Source organism: Oenanthe melanoleuca, unplaced genomic scaffold (assembly GCF_029582105.1).
Source record: "Oenanthe melanoleuca isolate GR-GAL-2019-014 unplaced genomic scaffold, OMel1.0 S008, whole genome shotgun sequence".
In the NCBI taxonomy this organism is placed as follows: domain Eukaryota; kingdom Metazoa; phylum Chordata; class Aves; order Passeriformes; family Muscicapidae; genus Oenanthe; species Oenanthe melanoleuca.
Genome location: NW_026612657.1, coordinates 115,507 through 124,559, shown reverse-complemented (window position 1 = coordinate 124,559; position 9,053 = coordinate 115,507). Strand labels below are relative to the sequence as shown.

General features: G+C 52.6%; 1 long non-coding RNA gene across 1 annotated transcript; it reads right to left on the bottom strand.

Moving 5' to 3' along the window:
* Positions 1-5,854: 5,854 nt before the first annotated feature.
* Positions 5,855-7,045, bottom strand: LOC130266279 (uncharacterized). The gene is made up of 2 exons (XR_008842809.1): positions 6,104-7,045; positions 5,855-6,029 (listed from the first exon to the last, which is right to left on the bottom strand). It is a non-coding gene; the product is annotated as an uncharacterized LOC130266279 (long non-coding RNA).
* Positions 7,046-9,053: the final 2,008 nt, after the last annotated feature.

Here is a 9,053-nt window from a genome sequence, read left to right as displayed (position 1 = left end):
TTTATCACAGATTGTTTCAACTGCCCTGCTTATATATGATGACCAATTTCAGTTCACAGATGGCTACAGAATGGCACAACTCTGCTGACTCTATAGATAAAGACAGAAATATCCATTTCAGTTCCCACAATCAAGTATGTTCCAAGTCACTAAGTACTGCCCACATATATTTCTATATATGTGCATATATGGATGTTTGTATATAAAGTACCAAATGGAATGATCTGGAAATCCACGGAGCAGGAGTTCTTCGCTCACTGGAGTCCCGGAGTTTTCTCAGCTGCCTTTGCCTGGCAGTTGTCAGCCAACGTGTGGCTCTGCTGCCATCCCAAATCTGCGCTTCCCTTGCCCAGCCTGAGTGCACGTGGGGCACGTGCTGGGCATGGCTGGAGATTTCCATGGCCAAAATCCCCCAGCACCATCACCTTTACATCTGCTCATTGCTTTGGATAGCACAGAGCACACAACACCCATCTCAGCTGGCAAATGTCATTTCTTGCAGATTGCGACAGCCCCACTGCTGGTCGACAAATGTAAGAGAATCCATTTCAGTTGAAAAATATAATTTACTACAAATTGCTACACCCGCGCTGACAATACAGAACTATACAAATCTCAGTTCAAGTTAAAAAAAGAAATTTATTACATGCGTACAACAATGCTATGCAAAAATAAATAAATATCCACTTGAGTTAACAAAAACTTAATTTATTGCCAAACTCTACAACAACTCACTATTACACAAACATCAATTAGGTATTAACAACTTAATTTATTACATATAAGCATAGAGCCTATATAGAAACACAGAAATATGCATTCCCTCTCTAAATAGCCCTACACTAAGAACTTGATAGTTATACATGACTTCATACATCTTTAAATAGAATTAAATACATATGTATGCACATATAAATAAATACATATACAACTATAACAATCTATAAGTGTAAATATAGATTAAACATTACATATTATATGTAAGTAGATCTATAAACCAAACCTATCATTATACAAATATCACTGCACAAATCTAAATATTCATGCAACTGCATCAATACAAATATACAGCTATACATCTCCACACAACTGTTAATGCAGTCACACAGAGAAATTGATCAATATACATATAAAAATAGAAAAACAAAATACATATACCTATGGAAATACCAATATACGCATTTAAAATTACACACACACACACACACATATATATATATACACACAAATATACATATATATATTTATATATATATATGTGTATATTTGTATATATACATAGCACATCCATAAATATAAAAGACATATGGAAATTCTCCTATGCAAATAACAATCTACACATATAAATATCCATCTAATTATCCCTCTCTATGTGCAGGTCCATATATCTTTAAAGAGAACTCTAAGCAGAAAATGGGATTCCAACAGCGCCATCTTCAAAGCTTCTCCCTCTGGCTCTTGGTCCTGTGCAGAGCAGCTCTCCTGGACAGGGACAGCAGATGGCACATCTGGGAAGCAAAGGGAACACTGAGTCAGGAGCAGGGCCTTTCCCCTGGCAGCACCTGCACTTCCCTCAGCACAGAGAAAATCTCAGCGCCTCCCCAGGAGGGCAGGAAAGGAAAAGCAGGCCGAGCGGGCCAGGGTGTGGCGAGCGCAGCGCGGCGGGACCGTCCCGCAGCCCCCGGCAGCCCGGCACAGGCGGCACAGCTCCCGGGCCCTGCCGGCACAGCTGCCTTGCCCCAGGACAGCCCCTGTGCCGGCCGGGGCAGCTGCGCTGAGCAGCCCCAGCACGGGCAGGGCCGCTCCTGCCCCTGTGCCGGGCACTGCCCACGGCCACTGCTGTGATTTGGTTGGTAATAAATTCCCTCCCTGTGCCCAGGCTGGGTCTGTTGTTCCCTGTCGGTGCTCGGGACGGGATCTCTCCTGTTCCTTCTCTCAACTCCCGGGCCTCTCCTCAGCCAATCAGACAATGCGATGGAGAAGTTTCAGCCAATCAGAGAGAGCAGCTCTGATGACTCACCGGTTGCCGGGCAGACCCGCAGCACCCAGTGTTCCCCACCTGGACCCCGCCCTCCCCGCGCAACCACGATCCCCCCGCGGGGTCCCCCCAAGTCCCTCCCCAGTCCCGCCCCACAATAAACGGGACCGGGGCGCACTGGGAAGCTTCCCAGTCCCTTAAAGGCATCCCACCTTGATAACTTTACTGTATCTGTCCAACAAGGTACTTTATTTGCTTTCTGGCACTCAATTTCCAAAATTACCGTCCTGCAATTTAGCTTTCCCCTAATCCCGTGTTGGTACAAGTGAAACCACTGGATCAACTCCGGTACAATATTATTCAATTTGGTGGCAAGTATTAGAATTCGGTCAGTCAGAGACAGCTCTTTCTCAAGGCACTTAGTACAGAGACCTCTAGGCCTGATTCTCCATATACAATGTGTGACCCAAACCTCACGACAAATCTGGCACCTGAAATGAACAAAAGGAAAAACAGCTGCACCCAGGAACTGAACACCTTATCTGATCTAAGGTGCTCATTTACTTGTCCGACGCAATTTTAGCTTGAGGTTTCCAGGGTGGGAGATCACTTTCCACTCGGGTGTCTCCTCTCTTGTCTCGATCTTTTTTGCTCTGGAGGCGTGTGTCCAGCCCTTTTCTGCTGTCCGGACTGCTGTGTCTGTGGTCAAAAGGACAAGAAAAGGACCCTCCCAGTGAGGAGAGAGAGAAACCTCTTTCCAGGTTTTTATGAGAACGTAATCCCCAGGTTGGATTTTGTGTATGGCGAACCCTAGAGGAACATTTTGTGTGATAATTCCCTGCTTTCGAAGATCCTGTAAATTTTTATTTATGGTTATTAGGTATGGTTGTATTTGTCCATCTTCTATTTTTGGGTGTCCCACGGGCATGCCATGATCATAGGGCATACCGTATAACATTTCAAAAGGAGATAACCCTGTCTCAGAATGAGGCATAGTCCTGATATTTAATAATGCTAAGGGGAGGCATTTTGGCCAGGACATTTTAGTTTCTATCATTAATTTTGATAACTGGGCCTTCAATGTCTGATTCATCCTTTCAACTTGTCCAGAACTCTGAGGATGCCATGGGGTATGGTATTCCCACCGAATTCCCAGAGCCTCCGCTAATTGTTTAATAATTTTTGAGGTGAAGTGTGTTCCTTGGTCCGAGTCTATATGATTGATTATACCATATTGAGGGATGAGTTCTTCCAGAAGGACTTTAGATACTGTCTGGGCAGTAGCCCTAGAGCTTGGGTAAGCTTCCACCCAATGAGTTAATTTGTCCACTAATACTAGTAAAAACTTATACCTCCCAACCTTGGGTAATTCAGTGAAATCCACTTGAATTCTTTCAAAGGGATGATAGGCTATAGGGCGACTACCCCAGATTACCTGTCGTGTCCTGGCTTTGTTTACTTTCTTGCATGTTAGGCACCCTTGCACCTCTTGTTTAGCCAGCTCATAAATCCCTTTACACCCAAAGAATCTCAGGAACTGTTCTGCCGGAGCCTGGGATCCCCAATGAGTTTGCATATGCAATCTCCTCATATGCTCCATGGTGTTGTAGGATTTGTTGTGGTGTTTGTTCATCTTTTCCACATTTTTGGGAGCTCCTTCCATCCAGGGCTGCATCAATTGACCAGTTTTATCTAATTAAATCAATTACTTGGATTCCCAACTGATTTCTCTGGACTAGCAAAAACACCCCAGTGCTCTAATATACCCTATATAACCTAGACAGTGACAGCACATGTTGGAGTGAGGAGAGGGATGATTCCCCCCCAGTTTTTTTAGTAAAGTTTTCACAACATTCTCTGTTTGCTGTTTCCCTTTGCAGCTTAACCAATTTCTGTTGCAGTCAGGTATCCTCACTGTGGGCTCTGCCTTTAGCTGTGCAAATTCCATCTGTGCAAGCAGGCAGAGCTTGGGGTGAGGGCCAGAGGGAAGCAGCCCAAATCCTCCGCCAGGCAAGGAGACCCTGGTGGCTTGCCCACACTTTACCCCAGCAGTGTTAATTTGCATTTCTAAAGCTCCTCTCCTGGCTGTCTGGAACCCTGCTTCTCTTGTAGAGCAGCCATTGGATGACTCATATGTGGCTGCCCCACAATCTGCTTTTTTTTTTTTTCTTATTAACAATACTCTATTAACTTTTTATCTGTTAAAGTATCACCTTTAAGGCTCTTCCAGTTTTGCAAAATCCATCCTAAATGTGAACATTGAAAAACCCATACCAAAATTTTGCCATCACTAAGAACCGCACACATATATACAGAAAAAATCCCAATGCAAATGGTCAAACCATTCATGTGGGAGGAAAAGGTGGGATTATGCAGGAGAAGGAGTAATAGGAGGAGGAAGATGAATGTGAGGAAGGGTAGGGACACAGGAGGAGGAGGAACAGAAACAGGAAGGAGCACAAAGTTCCATCCCTCCCTGTACCTGCAGCCTCTGCCCAAGCCCAGGAGCGTTGTCCCCATCACATGTAGCAGGTGACCAGAGAGGGGGATCCAGGATTTTCACAGGGGTCAATCTTGGTGTTTCTGAGCTTTATTGGGCTAAATGTTGGTGTTTTTTGTGTTTTCTTCTAGGTGCTGAATTTTTATATTTTGGAGGGGGTTTTGGCCAAATCTTGTTTTTTGGTGGGTTTTTCATCTGTGTTGTGATTTTTGGAGAATTTTTGGGCTGAATCTTGGTGTTTGGGATGTTCTTATACATGCAAGACGCCCAATGTCTTCCTGAGTTGCACTTGGGCGAGGAGGAACCCCCAGCCCAAGGCCCTCTCCTCTTGTTTTTTTTCTTCCAAACCAGGAGTTTTCATTCCCAAGGCGCGGGCAGATGGAGGAAGAGGAAAAGCCCCGGAGATCCCTCCCAAGGAGGGGCTGCAAACCCAGCCCAGGGAGCTGCAATGAGGAGGAAAGACCCTCCCTGAGCCGGGAAGGCGGCCGGAGATGCAGGCAGAGCTCAGAGCTGGTGGAGAAGCCTCATGGAGGGGAGAAGCCCCACAAGTGCTTGAAATATGGGAAGGGCTTCAGCTGGAGCTGCCATCTGATCCAGCGCCAGAGGATCCACACTGGGGAGAAGCCCTATGAGTGTGGGAAAGGAGGGAAGGGATTCAGAGAGAGCCACTACCTGATGTAGCACCAGGTGATCCACACTGAGAACAGCCCTACACCTGCTTGGAATGTGGGAAGAGCTTTGGGCTGAGCTCTCAACTGAGGAGCCACCAGCGCATCCACACTGGGGAGAGGTCCTACGAGTGTCCTGAGTGTGGGAAGAGCTTCTCACACAGCTCTCACTTGACCCAACACCAACGGAGCCATCACTAAGGGAAGCCCTGTGAGTGCCCCGAGTGTGGGAAGAGCTTCGTGCTCTGCACCAGCTCCATCCCCCATGGGAGGATCGGTGTTGGATGATCCCCAGTGACCCCTGTTGGGCAGAGCCCTGGTGATCCGTGGCCGTGGTGATCCCCGTTGTGTGGCGGGACGGGGTTGCCGAGATTTCTCTCTCTTCTCCTTGTCCTGCTGTGATTTGGTTGGTAATAAATTCCCTCCCTGTGCCCAGGCTGGGTCTGTTGTTCCCTGTCGGTGCTCGGGACGGGATCTCTCCTGTTCCTTCTCTCAACTCCCGGGCCTCTCCTCAGCCAATCAGACAATGCGATGGAGAAGTTTCAGCCAATCAGAGAGAGCAGCTCTGATGACTCACCGGTTGCCGGGCAGACCCGCAGCACCCAGTGTTCCCCACCTGGACCCCGCCCTCCCCGCGCAACCACGATCCCCCCGCGGGGTCCCCCCAAGTCCCTCCCCAGTCCCGCCCCACAATAAACGGGACCGGGGCGCACTGGGAAGCTTTATTGGGAACACTGGGAGCAGCTGGGCGGGGGCAGAGTGACAGTTGGGCTGGAGGGGACACTCGACCTCCTCCAAAATCAGCGCGGGGACAGAGCCGGGGATCCTGGCTGGATTCGAGGCCACGGGAAGAGGCTGCAGCCATTGTTGATTCAGGAGCTCTCTGGGCATAGGAAGGTGAGTGACACCGAGCTGGGGGCCCCAGGGGGAGCACACATGCTCTGGGACCCCCCTCACCTTCTTGCACAGGTGGAAGCCGAGCCTGAGCACCAGGAAAACAAAGCCTAACACCCATCAGCACCTGGCTGCGGGCAGCGTCCAGCAGCACCTCTGGGAGTCCACAGGGCAGGACCCCTCAAAACCTCTCACAGACACTCCAAGCCCCTCCAAGCACCCTCCCGTTCATCTCCAGCCCACCCAGGAGCCCCCAAAGCTCCTCCCAGTCTCTTCCCAGCCTCCCCAGGACCCACCAAAGACACTCCTGTCTCTCTCAGGATCCCATAACCCCTTCCCCGTTGCTACCTACTACCCCAGGACCCCCAAACCCTCTCCCAGTCCCTTCCCAGCACCACCAGGATTCACCAAGATCCCCCCAGTCTCTTCCCAGCACAACCAACCTCATTCCAACCCCTGATCTCCAATCCCTGGTGTTTTTCCATCCCCTCCAGGCTCACTCAAATCCCTTCCAGTTACACCCAGCACCCCCAAACTCCCTCCCAGTGCCCACCAGGACCCCTCGAACCCCATCCCACTCTCCCCAACATGCATACAACCCTTTCTCAGCCCTTCCAGACCCCTGAACCCCTCTCCCAGTTTGAACCAGGCTCTGTCAAACTCCCTCCCAGTTACTCCCAGCACACTCCAACCCCTCTCCCAGCCCCCCAGTGCCTCCCCCACTCCCTCCTGTACTGTGGGATCCAGGCCATGCCCCAGTGCCAGCTGAGGAGGTGTTCCAGGCTGATGTGCTCCACCTGGCAGCTGGAGGTGACCCCACGCTGAGGGGTTAGTGTTTCCAGCAGCACCAGGAGCTGGTGGGTCCAGCCCCACTGGGGACCAGGTCGGTGGCCACCACATGCCCTGAGAGTTCCTGCTGGCCCTGGAATCACCTCATCTGGATCTTGGCAGGGTAGAAATCCATCACAGAGCAGAGCTTGCAGCCAAGGCCGCAGGGCTGGTGCTCACAGCCAGCTTGGCCCCATCCCATCCCATCCCATCCCATCCCATCCATCCATCCCATCCCATCCCATCCCATCCCATCCCCCCTGCGGACATGCTCCCCCTGCGTCTCCCCTGGGGCTTGCCACACGGACACCTCAGCACTGAGCGCTGCCTCGGGGTGCTCTGTCTTTTGCAGGAAACTCTGGTGCTGTGAGTGACTGTCCACGTGCCCGAGTGGCACCACACAATGGTCTCTTATTCTGCCTGTGTGTTCGTGGCTCTGCTCTTCCAAATTTTCAGCACCACAGAGCAGATGCCACAGGATGCTGAGAACTTCTGGACAGTGTGCTGGGAGGAGCACCGCCTTCCCAGCAACCCCAACAGGTGCCAGTCACCCTGTCCTTCCCATGCCCTTGTGGCCAGGGCCAGAGCTCCCAGCGTGACCTGGCCTTTGCTCTGCACACAGGTTTGCAGTGCAGACCATGAAGGCTCTGCTTGCCTACTGGGCTGTGACAAGAAGCTGGTGGTTCTGGAGTGCAGGCAGGTCTGGGACACCCTGCTCTGTGCTGACACCCAGCACTGTGCAGTGGGGCTGCTGGCCAGGTGAGACCCCCTTCTCCCCGCTGCCAGCATTGGTGCCCTGAGCCCAGAGTGCCCCACACAGTCCCCGTGGTTGTGGCCAGAGAGCTTTGGCACCGAGAGACGGCTGAGCAGACTGGAAAAGGCTGGGAGAGGAGGAATCCCAGGAGCAGCCGCCTCCCCAAGGGCCCACGTCCCCTCAGAGAGTGCTGGGCAAAGGTCACTCTCCTCTGTGAGTCAGTCCTGGCAGAGGTTTGCCCGCCTGGCTCACGGCCTCGGTGCCTTTGTCCCCCTGCCAGGGAGATGTGCCATGGCTTGAGCCCCTTGTGTTCCTGCATCGCCACGCACCTGCTCAGCCTGCCCATCTGGGGGCAGCCTCGCTGGGATCTGCCGGCCCTGGCGCTCTTTGTGGAGCTGAGCCTGAGGGCCAGCGCTGCCTGGCTGAGCTGCCTTCCAGCTCTCTGGCCTCTGGGAGCCGCAGCCGCCTGGCACGGTGCGCACCCGGTGCCGCTGCCTGGGCCTGGCCCTGGGCGGTTCCGCGCTCCTGCCGGCGGGTCCCTGTCACTGCCCTGTGCCTTTCAGGTCCTGCAGTGTCTGCACTTGAGCAAACACGGGCACAGTGCCCTGTCGGTCATGTCCAGGCAGCTGCCGAGCGAGAGCAGGGACGGGCTGTGCCTGGAGCTCAGAGGCCTCATGGTGCTCAGCAAGGAGCCCTCACTGGTGAGAAGGCAGCAGTGGCTGAAGCTGCACTGGCAGCTTGGGGCTGGGCAACACAGTCCCTTGCACTTGCTTCGGATTCGGCAGCTGAGGCAGCTGCTCCCAGCTCTCCTGCCTCCTGCTTCAGCTGCCCGAGTGCCTTGGCACAGGCCTCTGGCCTCTGAGCCCTGAGGCAGCTGGGTGGGGGTGCAGGGCCAGGGCCCTGTTGGTGCTGCAGCCCTCCAGGGCTTCACAGCACAGCCTTGTGTTGCACACAGAGCGGAGGAATATGCGGCCTGTATCAACACCTGGTGGAGCAGCTGGCTGATCCAGATCGAGAGATGGTTGGGATGACCCTCTCTGTGCTCGCCCATATGCTCCAGGAGAAAGACCTCAAGATACCCAGCGCCACTGCCCCCAAAGCTGGCTGAGCCACTCCTGCCACACTTTGAGAAAGTAAGGCTCTGTGCCCACGGGCACTGGACACTGCCCGGAAACTTTGTGCCCTGGGCAGTTTTGGGCCTTTGCCCCCCTGAGCCTGGACTAGTCAGTGCTGAGCTCTTCTCCTTTCCTAACTTTATCTACCAACAGATTTACAATTTATTTGTAAAGACAAATGTAACATTCTTCTCAGAAAGAAGGAGGAGCTGCAGGCCCTCAGTGAGAGTGAGTGAGAGCAGCCGCCCTCGGGGCAGCGGGGGCCGCCAGGGGCAGCTGCAGGTGCCGGGCACGGAGCTGCAATCGCTGCCCGGGC